General features: G+C 56.2%; 2 protein-coding genes across 9 annotated transcripts in view; both read right to left on the bottom strand.

Annotated features, from left to right (window-relative positions):
- Positions 1-17,187, bottom strand: part of RASSF1 (Ras association domain family member 1) — a 274,834-nt gene that overhangs the window by 87,379 nt on the left and 170,268 nt on the right. The gene's annotated exons all lie outside the window — the stretch shown is intronic.
- Positions 1-17,187, bottom strand: part of CACNA2D2 (calcium voltage-gated channel auxiliary subunit alpha2delta 2) — a 140,540-nt gene that overhangs the window by 53,609 nt on the left and 69,744 nt on the right. The window lies entirely within an intron of this gene.

Genomic DNA, 17,187 nt, shown 5'->3' on the forward strand with positions numbered 1-17,187 from the left:
TGGCTGGAGCCATGGAGCCGCTATGTGGTCTTGGGCAAGTCTCTTTTCCTTTCTGAGCCTCAGTTTTCCAGTCCGTAAAATAGAGATCTTCATCTTGGACCTGCCCACCTCTAGGTGCAGAGGTGAGGCAAGTGGAGAAAGGGATGAGATAGCTGTGATAGGGCTGCACACCGGGAGTGACAGTGTGTGCCTATGTCCATCGGGTGCACACAAATACATGTGGGCATGATGAGCTGAGATGCACATGTGCACATGTATCCCATTCACGTGTGTGTACATGTCCATTTGCAGGTTCCACATGGGGACATGGGCTCTACACGTGCTCCTGTGGTCGCAGACAGGGGAAGAACGGGGAGAAACGTGGGCCCATGGGTTTTATACATGCACGTGTGGGTGCCTGAAGCATGCCCACATGAGAGCCTATAAGTGAGATGGAACTGTTGGTGCAGCAGGAACTTTGAGGTGGTAGAGCTCTCCCTTCTCCTCCCGCCCCATCTCCTCAGACTTCTGGTGTAGACACATGTCTCACTCACACACCCCTGCCATGCATGCAGGCTCTTCCACGGTGGCCCTGGCTCATGCCTGAGCCATACATACAGGCACATCCCAGCATCATGCCTGACATCATGCCTGACATCCACAGGGGGCACATTCCAACCACATGACAACCCCCATGAGCTGAGAGGCACCCTGCTTGTTTCTGGCCTAGGCAGGCCCTGCAACCCTTGCTTGTGGGGTACTTGGGGGTTCTCTTTTGCTGACATCAGCAGCTGCTCAGGGTGGCCTGGGGCTGGTAACCCAGGATGGTCCAGCACCGTCTGCAGTGCCCACACTGCACCTTTCCCTACCTGCTCCCTCGCAGCGCTGGGCAGTGGGGAGGACCCCACAGATCATCAGGAAGCTGGGTCACCGGTGGGTAGGTGGGGCTCAGACCCAGAGCCAGGAGGAAGGCACGCCTCCTCCTCCTCCTCACTGTCTTCATGCCTGTGCGGGCTCCAGGTTTGCACCTGTGGATGTGCGGAGGGCGCCAGCACCCTCTCCTTGCCCCCCCGCTGCTTATCCTCTGGCACCCGTGACATGCTCATTATGTATTCTCACATTACTCATCTACTCTGCTTCCTGCCTGGACCACAAGGTCCCTGAGGGCAGAACCAGGCCGACCTGTCGCTGTGTAGTCCCCAGCAACTAGTGCAGGACCTGGCACACAGTAGACACTTAGTGTGTACATGGGGAATGAATGGATGGGTGGAGCCTGGCAGATGGGGTTCAGGGAGCACCAACATGTGCTACCTGTTGGGAGGAAGAGCCACTCATCCCTGCCTGTATCAGGTTTGGAAATTAATGGGCCCACAAAGAAGCCAGCTAGAGGTGGTGGCAGTGCTGTGAGAGACAGGACTGTACTTGTGCTCCTATTGGCCCAAAGAGACAGCACCCTGCCCTGTGAGGGATCACAGGCTCCTTCATTGTGATCACCCCCACCTTGCCATCTGCAGAGCCACAGAAGAGGGCACTGCCTGGGGCTGGACCAGGGAAGGACACACAGTAAGTGCTCAACATGTGTCTGTAAAATGAACAAGTAACATCCCTGCCTTACTCAAGGGGCTGCCAGAGTGTCCAATGCCAGCGTTGAAATCCCTGTGTGATGTTCAAGGTTCCCACTGCTCTTTCTACCTTCTTGGCCCTCCACTGCCCCGACCTCCAACCAGGCCCCTGTGCAAGCCCCTTCCTGCGTTTGCTTGTGCTATGCCCCTATGTGGCCTGTCCTTCCCTCTTCCTGGCTAATTCTAATTTCACCCATTCACAAATCTTGCCATAGCCCCACCCCACTCCTTGGGGATGTCTCCCTGAGCACTCCCAGGGCTGGTCAGGGTGTCCTCAGGGTCTATGAAGCAGGGCATGTGCAGGGAGCCTCAGGAGGGGAATGTAGGGCAACCTGGGGGGCCAGTGTGCAGGGATCCTTGTTCTAGCTCCACAGGGCCATGGTCACCTCTTCTCTGTGGCATCCTGGTGTTCCCCATGATGCCCAGCTGTGTCCACCGGCTGCTGCAGGGTGGAGAGGGAGAATGAGGTGGAGGGATGGAGGAATGGAGGGGTGGGGCCCCTCAGAGGCCTGGGCCTTGAGGGGGTTCCCCTGTTTATCCCTCACAGCTGGGGCATGGCTGGGGTTTTGAGTCCCCGAGCCTTTGGGGGGGTTTGGAGGGGAGCCTGGCCTCTGGGGGAGGGAGATGTGCAACCATGGGGAGCGGCACCTCAGTGTGGGAGTGAGGGGATGATCCTGGATGAGTCTGTGTGCTCTGGGCTGTATCTGGAAGCCCTAAGATGGAGGTGCTCAGCCTGCAGAGGAGTGGAGGAGGTGAGAGGAACATGGGGAGCTGGTGACTCAATCCCTATTTCCTGGGCCAGGGAGGGATTATGGGAGGGGGAGTCTCAGCTGAAGTTCTCTAGAGGTGGAGCCATGGAAAAAGGCTTAGCCTTCTGCAAGAGGCATCATGGTCTGACACAAGGAAGAACTTCCATTTAGTGGGCTCCCTCTCTAAAACAGCGACCTGAGGACACAGTGGCATCTCCCTCCAGAGGTAGGGATAGGCTAACGGATCACTGCCTGGGAAAGGGGGATGGGCCAGCCCTTCTCCAGCCCCATAATTAGAGATGTTGTTCTGGCTCCCTGAGGTCAAGGACCTGGGTCTCTAGCATACCTGGGGTCCTGACCATGTAAGCCAGGACCTGACACCATGGCTGGAGCTCTGAGTTGGGAATTCTACAAGGGAAGCACTGGTGACCCAGTTGGTGACCTTGAGGCCCACGACACCAACCTGGGCTGCTTCTCACTTGATGAGTAACCCTGTGGGCACGTCCCCATCCTGTGATCAGTGGGCTCAGGAGTGAATCTGAAGCTACCAGAGTTAACAGCACCCTTATGGGAAAGTGGGGGCCCCTTCTACCTGGAGAAATCCCGGCCTGTTTAATGGACACATGCCGTAGCCTTGAGTGAGTATGCAGGATGTGGCAGGAACACATATAGGGCACTCAGGAGCTGGTGCCGTTTCCCACATCTGACAGCGACACCTAGGGTTGGAGCCCTCAGATACCTCTCTGGACATCTACGGCTGTACCACTCTGAACGTGCACTATCTCTTCTGATCTCAACAGCTAAGCAGGGTCAGGCCTGGTTAGTACTGGAATGGGAGACCACATGGGAAAACTGGGTGCTATAGGCTTTAGGGAAAAAAGAAAAGAAATGCCTCCCCTAGCATGATGGGAAGCCACAGAGGGTGCCCAGGGGAGAGGGTGGCCAGCAGTTCCCTGGGGCCAGGCCCTGCTTCCCCAGGTCCCTCGTGGAGACCCAGAAGGCCTAGCCTCTGCTCCTTGCCTGCTGTCTCTCTTCCCTCCACCTCTCCTTCTAACAGGAAAATCACAGGGAAGTGAACCTTGTGGGGAGAAAGGAGAGGATTTTTAATTAAAAGTTTAAGAGAATTCACGTCCCGACATCCCGAGAGAGTCGCAGCAAGAGAAGGCGGGGAGCTGATGGGGCAGCGAGGGGCAGAGCAGAAAAGTAGGCCATGCCAGCTGAGGGCTCCAAGCATGGTCCTCCCAGCTGCCCCTGCCCGGTTGGGGTCCATCACTGTGCCAGGCTCTGAGCCGCACGGGGCCCTCTGTGCAGACACGGCTTCAGCAGCCTCTGGTTTTCCATCTGGGGAGTGGTGGGAGCTCAGCAGTGGTGCTGTGGCTAGGGCAGCACCAAATACTGACTCGAAAACAGCTTAAACTGCTGTGCTGCTCCCTCTGCCTGGCTCCACCTCTGGGGGTAGGAAGGTGAATGTTCCTGCTGCCAGGAAGGAGGATGAGGCCTGGTGGCCTGGCTGGAGTTGTGATGCTTGGTCAGGGCCAAGGCTTGGGCCACATGTGACCCAATGCAGGGCTGTACACACACCCTGTGTATAGTCCACAGCCCCTGGCAGCCCCTTCCTGAGAGACAACCACACCTTGGTCAGGATGGGAGAGTGGGAGGGTGTGGGGGCTCTGGGCAGCCCACCAGCTATGGGAAGTTGTTTGACAGGTGGGTGGACGGATAGGTGATGGCGACGATCACTGGGGTTCCTGTTGGCTGTGTTTGCTGCATGCCTGGTAACTGGCGCAGCCCATCCATGCGTGGCTATTATGTGCTGTGTAGAGGCAATGCTGGCATCCTGGCCCCCTCGCCCCTTCCTCCTTGCCCCCAGCCTGCCTGTCACACACATGCCCTCATGTGCCAGGCTGTGAGTAGGAAAGGCCACTTAGTATCTCATTAGTCTTAGCCCAGCCTGGGTCCGGGCAGTCCCTGGGTGTAAATAGGGTACATGGGCACTCCTGGGGCAGGGCTCAGTCAGGCCTATGCCATCCCTTCCCCTGGATTCTGGGAGGTCTCTGACACCCTCGGGCCCTGCCCACTAACCTTCATTGGCTCTCCAGGCTCTGAAGCTGAGCTGGGACATGTGTTGAGGGGGCATGTGTGCAGGGGACAGGCCAGAGCTGACCTGTGAGGTGGCCCCACGTCCAGAAATCTTTCTTCATCCCATTCCCTCTTTACCCTTTCCTGGGAAAAGAAAAACATGGAGGGGGAACTATGACAGACATCATATTTTGCAAAGTGAGCTAATTACAGGGCAGTCACATAGAGAGATGAGATTAGCAGAAGGATATTTGATAAAAGGGAGCCCAGGTATGCACATGGGTGGTGGGGAAAGGTCAGGATCACCCTGAGGAGATTGTGGGGCCTGGTGCTTCTGCCTGGGCCATGGGGAGTGGAGGCAGTTGCCTCCCTCACTCAGGCCACAGTCACAAGGCTGGAGTGTCATTGCTGTCCATAGATGAAGCACAGGTTGGTCCATTTTCTCTCTTCAAATGCTCACTACTAATCTGCTGGGCCTGGGGACAGGGTCTTCCCAACCCTCCCACCTGACTCGTGATGGGGACGCATCAGCCCAGGGCACTCCTGCCACTCCATGGTGCCCTGCTCCCCAACTCTTCAGCCCTTGGCACTACAGGGACACAGGAAGATGATCTGGGAGTGTGAAGCCCAGCAGTCTAAAAACCATCCCTCAGCAGGGCCCTGAGGCCCCCAGCACCTGGAGCTAAGGGTCCAAGGTACAAACTGAGAAAAGCTTCAAGCCCCTCAGAACTCCAGCCAGGAACATGATGCTACACTTGTACCAGGACCCCAGGGTGTGAGTGAGTCCAGGGGAAAGGCCAATGCCCTCTGACCCCCGGTGACTGGGAACTGCTCACTGCTGTACCCCACCAGCTCACTGGCTGCCTCCTGGGGACAGGTCAGCAGACATCTGAGGAAGGAAAACGAAAGGCAGGCAGGAGGCACTGCCTGCTTCCCGACCATCCACGTTGGTTCCTGGGGGTTCTGCCTTCTCACCCTGTAGTCTGCTCCTGCCAGAGATCCCCTGGCCCACAGGCACTGCTTCCACCCTCCCTTCTCTTCAGCAACCAGGAGTTGTTTCGGACTATCCCTCCCTGGCTGCCTCACCTTATCCTGAGTCAACCCCAACATCCCTGCAGCCCTAGCTCTGGCTGCAGGCCTCTGACCCCTCCCCTGACAACTACAATGGCCTCCACTTCCTGTGGATTGGAGTCTAACTGCCCACCCCAGTTCAGAACTTGGAGCCTGGCTTCCCCTACAGTGGAAGCTGGCGGCCGCCCTGGATTCTGCCTTATCTTCCACTCCACTCCCCCAGATTGCCACAGGCTGTTCCCTTTGTCAGAATGCTCTTCTCTGTTCTGAGGTGCAAACTCCCTCCTTCCCTCTAGCCTCAGCCTCAGCGCCCCTTCCCTGTGCTTCCAGGTAACTGGGACACTTTTCCACAGAATGTCAAAGCGGAGTCAAGTGACAGGGATCTTCCCTGCCAAGCCCCCTCCCGGAGCAAAGGATCCAAGATGCAAGCTCAGAAAAATATGAGGCCTCTTCTTTCAATAGCGATAACCACACGGCACAGGCGATCTACACGCTGGCTATACCTCCACTCAGAAGACCCCACCGGCAGTCCCACCAGGTGGACTCTTACTGCCCATCTACAGATGGGGAAACTGAGGAGAAAAAGGAAATCACTGGCAAAGGCCACAAGGCTGATGGGTCAGTGCTGTAGCTGCGATCTCGCCTGGCATGTCTCCCTCTTCATCCAGTTGCCTGGTCCACGCTGCCCTGGAAGCCGAGTCACCCTCACAGACTCATTTCTGGAAACCCTACTTGTGAAGAGGCTGGGGGAATCTTATTTCAGAAGCAAACAGGATTTAGTTGGCCCAGCTCTGCTACGTGGCAACAGACCTGGTCCCTAAGTGGTGGAGCAGCTTTGGCTAAAGTGAAAGAACCTGGGTTCCCCTCAGATCCAGGGTAAGTTGCTTCCCCTTTCTGGTCCCCTGTTCTCCCGTCTGTCTCTGACAGCTGCCCCTCAGTGCCAGTCACTAACCAAAGCTGCTCATTTCTGCCCTCCCCAGGGCTATGGCTCCTTGACCCCTGGCCCATGCCTACGCAGCTCATGGATGGATCTCAGCTTGCCTGGTTCCTGGTCTCCTCAAGCCCTCTCCCATCCCCTGCCCTGACCCTGTCTCAAGTCTATCTGTCTGTTCATCTGTCCATCTGCTTGACCACCTAAGGCTCCTCTCCTCAGAGGCTGCCAGACCTGATGACTGGGGACACAGGGGAGGAGAGAACCAGGGCTGCTCAGAGAGATCGTGAATAGAAGGCTGGGAAGCCCCACACTGAATCTTCAAAGGCTTCATGACTGCTGTGCCAGGTGGAGACTGCGTGCCCTGCTGACCTTTTCTAAGTCCCACCCCATTGCCTAGGGCTGCCCCTGCTGGTTTCAGATGCCTGCCCAGCCTGCACTTGGCAGTCCTGTGGGATGAATATGTGAACTGAGAATGGAGAGTTGCCCACTTGTCCACCAACCCTGCCCAGGGAGGGGCTGGACCCTAGGCACCCAGGAGGCTGAAGGATGGGGTGTCTTGCCCTAGCTGAGCTTCATAACTGGGCTCCAGCTGGTGTTGACACAGCAAACATGCTGCAACTCCCATTTGTCGAGGCACAGAGTGGGCAAACACAGGAGGCTGCAACAAAGGGCCCGACAACCGTGACCAGCCTCTCAAACAAGGGCCCCCAGGCCTGTGCCAAGAGGCAGGAATCTTCGAGCAGCTGGATACTCTGGCCCTCAGAGGTGAGAGCTGGGGACAGGGCCCTTGATGAGGCCCTCAGAGAGGGGAAGGCTGGCAGGAGGCCCTGTAGCCTAGGATTGTTCTACACATGGGGCGGAGCTAAAGAAGGACAGATTTGTCTGTCCGTGGGGCCTGTCCCATGTGCTACCACCGGAAGCATCCCTCCCTGGACTGGTGTCACCAAAGCCTGGGCATAAACTCTGATGACAGATCTGTACAGCCACACTTGTTCCAATTGTACTGGTAGGGAAACTGAGGCCCACAGAGTGTGAGGTTTGCCAAGGGCTCAGTGCTGCTCAAGTGTGAGGGGGCTGCAGCACAGGATGTGTGAGGGCTTTGATTCTTGGCCACCTTCTATGCTCTGGTTCCAGTCATGGGCACCCCGTGCCATGCTGCACCTGCCTAAGAAGGAACCTTGGCCACAGGTTCTTTTTTGGGGCAGTGCAAGGTCTAGACTGTGTGGGATGTGGTCTCTGGATGGGGTCTCAGCTAGACCCCAGGGAGACCAGCCTCACACTGCATCTGCACATGTGCTCTGTGGAGCCTGCCAGTGGGCAAGACCCTCCGCCACTGCATGCACGCACCCCAATACACATACATGCGCTCTCCACCTCAGGACCTTGGGCCCTCTTGCTCCCTGATTCTCCCTTGCCTAGCTAAATCCTCCCTCCCCCCAGGTCCCCTGGGCCTGGTCGAGTATCCCCATGGGCTTGCCCCATGGCTCCACCCTTTGTGGCATGCATCACATCACTGCCATCTTCAGCAGACTACACTCCTCAAGGGAGGGGCCCAGCAGGTCTATTCGTGCTGTCCCCGTACCTGGTAATATACTATCATGCCAGCACACAGCAAGGGCCAGTGCTCAGTAAACAGAAGCTGAAGCAAGGGAATCTGAGGCACCTAGTATCCCAGGACAGGAGGAACCAGGGTCAAGGTGGAGTCTCCTCCAGGAAAACCTCAGGTGCCCCTGCACGGGTCACCACAGCACCTGGGGACGGTGAAACCTCAGGTATTAGCTTGGGGAAGACAGCTGAGGGTCTAGGAGGGTCCCAAGGGCCTTCTTGCCACCCTATGGCCCCTACCCTGGGTCTGCAGCACTATGCCTTCCCCAGCAGCACCTCTGTGAGCCTCAGCTTCCTTCTCCCATAGACACCCACTGCCACAGAGAGGCATTGCTCACTATGTATTTTAGGGCACAGAAAGTGGGGCCAGAGAAGTGACTGGCCGCTCCCAGGGCCATGCTTCCATGAGGCCAAGCTTCCATATGTGGATATGCAGCTACCACCCCCAGAAATCAGGTGGAGAGCCCTGTGCCCTGCCTGTCATCCCCACGCACCCTCTCTCCTGTAGTGGAAACTGATGCACAGGCCGAACCTTCCAGGTTCCCCTCCCAGCCCCCAGTACTCCCATCTCAGTGGATTCAGACTCAGTTCTGCTCACTCTCACTGCTAGGCCAGTACCCAGGCTGGGAACTCTACTGAGATGCCTTCCTTCTTCCTTTCTTCTACCTTTGGAAATTCTACCTGCCTTCCAAGGCTCAGCTCAAATGCTACCTCCTCCAGGCTGTCTTCTTAGACTTGCCTGTCCCATGTTAGCTGCTCCACACATTGGGACCCCACAGCCTGTTGCCCGTCTCCTTGAAGTCTGGGCCCCAGAGCAGACTTGGGGCCACTGGCTCGCCCTTCCTCACATGCACCTACCCTCCCCTAGCCTCGCACATGAGGATTTCAGAACAAAGAGCCAGACACTATTAAAACTCAATTAAAATTCTTACTTTTCTGATCCTAAATTAGGCTGATTTGTCCCTGTGGCACCTGCAGGCCCTTTCCCTCCGCCTCCTTGCATCTGCTCCCTTCGCCAGCTGGGACCCCCGGAGAAGAGGGCACCATCAGGGGATCCTCCCTCTACGCAGGCCTTCTCTGGGGAGTGGAGACACATATATCTCCCTCCCTTGGGGTTCATTTTCTCCATTCAATGGACTCCCATCTCCCTGTCCTGGATTCTTCTCCTCTGGAGGTGAGGTATAAGGGTATTAAAAAGGAAACTCAGGGCAACAGCTCCCAGCCTGCACTTGGAGCCATCTCCTGGCCATCCTCTCCAGCTGCTCCCCAGCAACCCCCAGTCGAGGTCCTGCCTCTAGGCCCTTGTTCATGCTCTGCCCTCCACCCCGCATTCTCACCTTCCCTTCCTGCCCCTGGCCTTTCCCTTTGCCCCAGCCAGAACCACTCTGCTTCCTCCCAATCCCTGGGAGCTCTGGGAGGGGCAGGTACACAGGCTCAGGAGCCAGGGTAAGCAAGGGGTACTGAGACCTTGCCTCACCCAGACAGTGACCACGGTTGACATCTAGTCTCAGACTCTGTTCTCTCATCTGTAAAATGGGCATTCTGCCCCACAGCAAGTAGACATTGGAATCACACCTGGCCTAGGGCCAGGCTGGGGGCAGCAGAGGTTTGCTGAATGACTGAGTGAGCAAGTGAAAGACAGGGAGGCTGCATGGCACTCCCAGGGGAGGCACCTGGCATCAAAAGCAAGGCCATAGGGCGGGAGAGGCTCTTGCAGTGAGAGCTGGGCCTGGGGCATCTCAGCCAAGGTGTCCCCACAGGTGGTGGGGTGACACCAGTCACGACACCCAGGGTGTTGAGCTTCTGGGCCTGACACATGCCTGCAGTCAATCCCTTCCTCTGACCTTCAGCCACTAGGGAGAATTGGGTGGCTGGGTACAGGTGTCTGGGGCTGACCCGTCAGGCTCTGTGGGCCTTGGGGTGATGCACACCAGCCCCCCTAGACCCTTCCTTTGACTAGCAGGTGCTAGTCAGGAATGATCACAGTGCTTCTGACCCCTCCTGAGGTCCCCGCATCTTGGAGGAGGTCCCAGGAGAAGGGCCTGCTCCACAGGAGCAGTCTCAGGAGCCAGAGAAGCTCAGCCCCAAATCCACAAGCCAACCTTTCCCAAGGCCTGGCAGGCTGGGCCAGGCCCTTATCTGACCACCACTAGCTCAGGCGGGTGGGTGAAGACAAGAGAATGACTATTTCTCCTGAGGACCTTTGGCCATGCCCCAGCCATGTCCCACCAGAACTGTCTCCCTTGACCTTCCCCGGGAGACCAGCTCCCAGCTGGAGGCCTTCAAGGGGTCTTGGGATTCTAGACCGCCAGACAGAGATGCAGGCAGGGGAGGCTGTCCCCACACTCATGTCCAGCTGTTGGGGGTAGCGTCTTTGCCCAAGGCTCATGCTGACCCTAGGGACCCTTGGGTTTACTGTCCCTTCCGCATACATCCAGGCCACCTCGTCCAAGGAGCCCTCTCTGATGCCCATTCCTTGGTGATCACTCTGCCACCTCATGCTCCCTGGTCTCTCCTAGCATTCACCACCAAGTCCCTTCCTTATCTCCTTGCCGGCCAGCTCTCTGGCTGCCTCCCTCTGTAGGCGGAGGGCCCCAAGGGTGCCCACACAATGGGTGTCCAACAGATGCCCAATCCCCAATGCTTCCCCCATCCCTGGGGACCCCCAGCTGGCTCCTGTGGGCGGCACCTTGCCAGGAAGCAGCGGCACTGTTTGGGTGAGGGGAGAATAATCAGCTGTAAACGCCGCAATCAGGGAGAAAAGGCTGCTTGGGCGCTTGGCGCCCACGCGTGCGCCTAATTGGCTCCACGTGTCTGCGGCTCCTTTCAAGAGCAGGAGAGTGGAAGGGTCAAGATCTCTTAATGTTCATAATGGAGGGGAGGCAGAAGCCATTGCCAGCCCCACATAAACACCTTTTAATTGCCCCGAGAAGGGTGGGCGGAGGCAGCCAATGCCACAGGATTTCCTGCCTGTCCATCCACCATTACTGCACCTTTTAGAGCTTCCCTAGTGTGGAGTCAGATCCCAGGGGCTGAGCCCCAGCCACAACCCAGAGCCACAGCCCTGGCATCTGTTCTACAAATGTTCACGAGTTTGCAGAACTCGTGTTCTGTTCCAGGCCAGGCCTTGGCAGTAGGCGACACCCATGGCCTGGTCCTCCGGGGACCAACCTGTTTGTCTCACCCTCATCAGTGAATGCACCAGTGGACCCGGCTGAACTGCCCTCCAGCTGCCTCAGTGCCAAACTTTCCCCCACATCTTGCTGCCTCCTCCAGGCAGCCTTCCTGTGACCTCTCTGGACTGAAGGGATCTTTCTCCTGCTGGCCTTTCCGCCTGCACCTCTCCGAGGCCCCCAGTATCTCCCTGCTGTGGCTCCCATGGCTGCATTTCTGTCCTGTTAGGCCAGTGGTTCTCAACTGGGGCAACTTTGCCCCCAGGCCACATTTGGCGATACTTAAAATTATTTTTGGTCGTGACAACTGGAAGAGTGGTGTACTGCTGGCATCTAGTGGGTAGAGGGCAAGGGTACTGCTCAACATCCCACAGTGCACAGGGCACACCCATCGCAAAGCAGGATGCAGCTCGAGGTGTCAGCAGTGCTGAGGCTGACGCCCTGCTTTAGATAAGGCTTTAGAAAGGAGGTGGGAGCTGGGCAGGATGGTCTCCTTCCTGACAAAGGGAGCAGTCTGCTGCCCCACAGTCCCTGGCTCCCTCCCTGGCTCGCACCTCCTGCCCCTCTGAATGCCCAGCCCAGAGCCCAGTTCCTGAACAGACCCAGTCACACTGCCAACAATGCATCACTTTAATTGGGTTAAGTGGCCATTAGCAGCAAAAGCAGGGCGGCTGTGTGCAGAAGGGTTTTTAATTTTACTCTTTAAATGATGCTCATTCCCCAGAGAGGCCACCGATGGTGGGAACAATGCCTGCTGGAGCCCCTAGAACCAAGGCCAGAACTGCACGCCGCCCCTTCCCATCCATGTGAGCCTCATGGGGGTGTGGGAGGGGTGCTCAGTGTCTTGTCTTCACTGCCTAAGGAAGAAACTGAGGGGGCAGGGACTTGCCCAAGGTCACTAGGTCATCAGAGAGCAAGCCCCTGTCAGAGGAAACCAGTGCCCCATCTCCTGTTCCCTCGACCCTGTCCCACTCTGGACAGCAAACACCACATGGCCACTAATGGTAGCAGAGAGGAGGGCAGTGCCTGGGGAGCCATTTGTGGGGTCTGGAGCCCAACTATCTGGATTTAAACCCTGGTTTTGGCCAGGTGCCATGGCTCACACCTATAATCCTAGCACTTTGGGAGGCCAAGGCACGCAGGTTGCCTGAGCTCAGGAGTTCGAGGCCAGCCTGGGCAACATAATGAAACCCCAGCTCTACTAAAATACAAAAAAATAGCTGGGCATGGTGACATGCACCTGTAATCCCAGCTACTCGGGAGGCTGAGGTATGAGACTTGCTTGAACTTCGGAGGCAGAGGTTGCAGTGAGCTGAGATCCCACCACTGCGCTCCAGCCTGGGTGACAGAACAAGACTCTGTCTCCTAAATAAATAAATAAACCCTGGTTTTGCTGTGAGACCTGGAGCAAGTGGCTTAAGCTCCCTGAAGCTCAGTTTCCTCCATGTGAAATGGAGAGAAGAGAGCAACCCAGCGACCTGTATGAGGATTCAGAGCAATACAGAGCATGCAGGCTCACTTCAGGTCTGGCACTTGGTGGGCACTCAGAGGCCAGTAATCCTGGGAAGGAAAGATTTCGACCATTTTTTTGGGAAAAGTCCCGAACTCTGAATCTACACAGAATCACCTGTGGCACATTAAAACATCCTGATGCCCTGCCCCCCAGCCCCCTGGCCCCCCAAGAATCTGATGCACTTGATCTGAGGCAGGGGCTGGGTGCCACGATTTTAGAAGCTCCTCAGACAATTCCAATGTGCAACCAGGGTTCAGAAATGCTGCATGAAGGCAAAGGTTTGACCCTGGAGGGACCTGAGGGGGAGGATGGGAGGCACGGGCATGTTAGGAGGGGTTCTGGGCTTAAGCCTGGGGCTGGGGTCTCCAGGTGCTAGATTCCTAGCAGGGCCTCCCACCGTCCCTGGTTTGAGGAAGGAGGCAAAAGGGCCTCCTGGAAAGCAGGTTTCCAGCCACCACATTGATGTCCTTCCGGAACCTGCTCTGGCCTTGCTGTCCTAGCCCTGGGCTTCCCTTTCTCTAGGAACCAAGCCCGTTGAGCCTCGATACCCTTGGCTGTGTCCCTGAGAGGAGACTGGAATCTCTCCCACTTGGGTCACCCCTCACCTAATCCTGGGCAGGGCCTTCCCTTCCCCCATGGCCTCTCCTCCGAGCCACACAGCACGGGATGGTGCTGCAGGGGCACAACCTTCAAGGGATTGTCCACACTGTGGTCTTTATAAGTGACACTCCTGGAGTTGTGAAACCAGAAGTGCTGGGCAGGGAGGGTACTCATGTCCTGATTTCACAGGAGGAGAAACTAAGGCCTGGGACAGGACTGGACTGAGAGTTCCATGAGGGCAGAAACAGGGCCTGTCCTTCATCACTGCACCCCCAGCACCTGAACAGGGCATGGTACACAGTAGCCAGTGGCGGATGTTGGTGAATAGATGGAGGAGGAATGTAATGATGAGGGGGTGGTCTTCCCGAGAGCCAGGCCATAGGCCAGGGCCCAGCTGGGAGGGCAGGAGAGTCCTGATTTGGGTCCAAGTCTGCTATAAGAACTTATGTACCTCCCTGTTCCTGCTGGGACTCAAGACTCTGAGAGAGTGGGCCCTATTTCAGAGGCCCCCATCTCCCTAGGTAGTCAAAATTCCAAGACAGGTACCCCTCCATGTTTCTGAAGCTGAGGGTCCAGCCTGTTTCCCGGACTTGGGGATGCTGGTTGCTTGCGTTGCAAGGCCTCTGATCTGGCCTGCTCTCTCCTGACTCTTGGCCCCAGCAACCACCCTTTGCAGCTTGGAGAAACTCGTTACAAACATCTGATTGTCCCTGATTAGATGAGACAATGAACTTCCGTCCTGTGTTGCTCAGCTCCCTCTTTGCAAGCCCCCAATTAGAATTCCAGACCAGAGCAAAGGATTTAAATTGGATTACTGGATGGGGTACACGGAGAGAGGAACAATGTAGTGGGGGTTGGGGGGTCCAGTCCCCCAACAGCCCTCCCTTCATATACACTCAGGCTACAAACCAATATGAAAAAGGAGAAAGGGACCACAACTTGATTAAAAGCACATTTAAAACATAATTAAGACCAAAGCTCATCTTCAACAATTAGGACCAAGCAGCGGGAAGGGAGGTCCTCCCCTTCCTCTGGGGATATGGGCAGGCACATCTTGTGTGTCTGGAGCTGGGGGTGCTGCAGCAGGAGGAGTTCACTGCCCAGGAGTGCTGGGAGGCCACGGGCTGTGGGCTCAGTGCACGCCTCAGGAATAATGTGGGGAGTCAAGGCGCTGGCTCAGAGTCAGGGAGACCTGAGTTCAAATCTTGGCTCTGCCATATCCTGGCCTGATGCATGGCACCTCTGAGTCCTAGTGTCCCCCTCTGTGAAGCGGCGGTAGCCAGGGCTTCCTTCTCCGGGTTGCTGTGAGAATGAGGCATGATAGATTCAGCGCGCGGTGAGTGTCTGTCTGGTCAGTGCATGCCTTTCTCCATCATTTCTCATAAAAAATAATTTCTGGGCCGGATGCAGTGGCTCATGCCTGTAATCCCAGCACTTTGGGAGGCCAAGGCGGGTGGATTACCTGAGGTCAGGAGTTTGAGACCATCCTGCCAACATAGTGAAATCCTGTCTCTACTAAAAATATAAAAATTAGCTGGGCGTGGCAGCGGGCACCTGTAAACCCAGCTACTTGGGAGGCTAAGCCACGAGAATTGCTTGAACCCAGGAGACGGAGGTTGCAGTAAGCCAAGATTGTGCCACTACACTCCAGCCTGGGTGACAGAGTGAGAGTCTGTCTCAAAAAAAAAAAAGAAAAAGAAAAGAAAAGAATTTCTGTTTAGTGCTGGCTATCTCAGGCCATGGCTGGGCTACAGGTGCAGTGGAAGGGAGAGATACCTGTCTGCCTCACATGGCAGAGTCCAGCAGGGGGGGATGCAGGGAGAGGGTTGGGACCAGGACCTCAGGCCTTCAGCTGCTCCTCCTAAGCTATCAGAGTTGATTGTTCCTTTAGGGGTGGGGAAAGTGGCTTGGAAAGAGACCCCAGCCCTGTGATTCCCAAAGGGCTGGGCAGGAGGCTGGGTCCTGGGCTCCATGCATGGAGGGTGGGTCAGGCATCTGTCTCTGCCACCACTCACATCCCTGCTGTCCCATGGCCTGGGTGAGTGGCAGGCTGAAAGGCCTGAGGGCTGCCCCTTCCCACATTTATCAGACAGTTCCAACACAAGTTTGGGGCTGGGTGCCCACATTTGTAAACTGGACAGGGGGCAGCAAAGCTGGGAAGTAGTGTGCAAATGAAGGATCTGGAAGGAAGTGGGGCAGAGACAGAGTCGGAGAACAAGGGAAAGGCAGGAGAAGGGCATCCAGGCCCGCCCAGTTCAGAAAGGCAAGAAGGTGGGGAGCGATGCACTGGCTGAGAGAGGCATGAGTAATGGGCTGCTATCCCCGCAGAAGGTGTGGCTCTGCCTGCTCTCCGCTGTCTTCCCACACTCATGACCAGGAGATCCTGAAGGTTGGGTGGGGCCCTGCTCTGGGTCCTCTGGGTGGGAGGTCCTCAGAGTCCACCTTCTCTGGGAATCTGGCCCCAAGAAGCAGCCTCCACCTATTCCATGGCCCCAGGTCACATAAGGACAGGCAGGGGATCCCATGGGGGACAGCAGGGCTCAAACTCCTGGAGAAGGAAATTCTGGTTCTCTCTTGGGGACTGGATATGGCAGGGTGTGGGCTGGGGTGGCCACCCCAACTTAACCCAGCCAGGACCCTGGCCTGAGCCTGGGCACAGCTTGTGTAGACTTGCTCATTTAAAAAAAACTGCTTTATTGAGAAACAATTTATACACCGCAAATCCACCCAAATAAAGTATACAATTCAGTGGCTTTTAGTATATTCAGAGTTGTGCAACCATCGCCACAATCTAATTTTGGAATATTTTCATCACTCCGAAAAAGAAACCCTGTACCCATTAGCAGGCCTTCCCTATCCCTTCCCTTCCCAGGCACCCATGCATCTACTTTCCATTTCTATGGATTTGCTTATTCTGGACATTTCATAGAAATAGGATCACACAATATGTGGTCTTTTGTAACTGACTTCTTTCACTTAGCCTAATGTTTTCGGGTTCATCCATGTTGTAGCAAGCATCAGGAGACTTCATTCCTTTTTTTTTTTTTTTTTTTTTTGCTTTTAAAGAGATGAGGTTTTTACTCTATTGCCCAGGCTGGAATGCAGCAGCACGATCATGGCCCACTGCAGCCTCGATTTCCTGGGCTCAAGCCTCAGCCTCCTGAGTAGCTGAGACTACAGGTGTGTATCACCATGCCCAGCTTCGTTCCTTTTTATTGGATTAGTTTGTCTTTGACACAGGCTGGAGCAACTGCAGGTATGCTTCTGATCTGGGGGAAGCTTGGATGCCTCTCATTTACATACGACCTTCCCTGGTCACTTGGCAGCTGAGAAGCCCCATCCCACCTACTCTCCCTTGGATGAGCTGATTGCCAGGGGTCCACCTGCTTTGTCATGGCAGCCCAGCACGTTCCTGTTACCCCTCAGAACTACAGTGGCCTGAGGCTGACAGGCACAACCTCTCTGAATATAGGGGCCCAGATGAGGGAGCAGAGAAACATTCAAAGCCATGGGCAGAGCAGCCCCCATCCTTATGTGGCCTTCTCTGTGGGGCTTGCAGAGCCCCTCGACACTCCCTCCAAGAGAGCCTGCAGCCTACCTCAGCGGCAGACTCCACTAGCAGCAGGTCACTATCCTGACCAGGAGCCCATCCAGGGCACCACCCATAAACAAACCTGGGGACCCAGAAGAATGGGAAAACCCCAGGCCCAGAAGGAGGGAGGGGTAGGGCCTGCCCCAGTCCCAGCCTCAGGCTCACACAGAGCCTCAAGACTCCAAGTCACCACCTCTCATGAAGCTACTCCAGAAAATATCATCCTGTTCCTGCCGCGGCTGCCCACATTCCACGTGGGCACAGCCCTGC

This window comes from Macaca mulatta, chromosome 2 (genome assembly GCF_049350105.2).
Source record: "Macaca mulatta isolate MMU2019108-1 chromosome 2, T2T-MMU8v2.0, whole genome shotgun sequence".
In the NCBI taxonomy this organism is placed as follows: Eukaryota; Metazoa; Chordata; class Mammalia; order Primates; family Cercopithecidae; genus Macaca; species Macaca mulatta.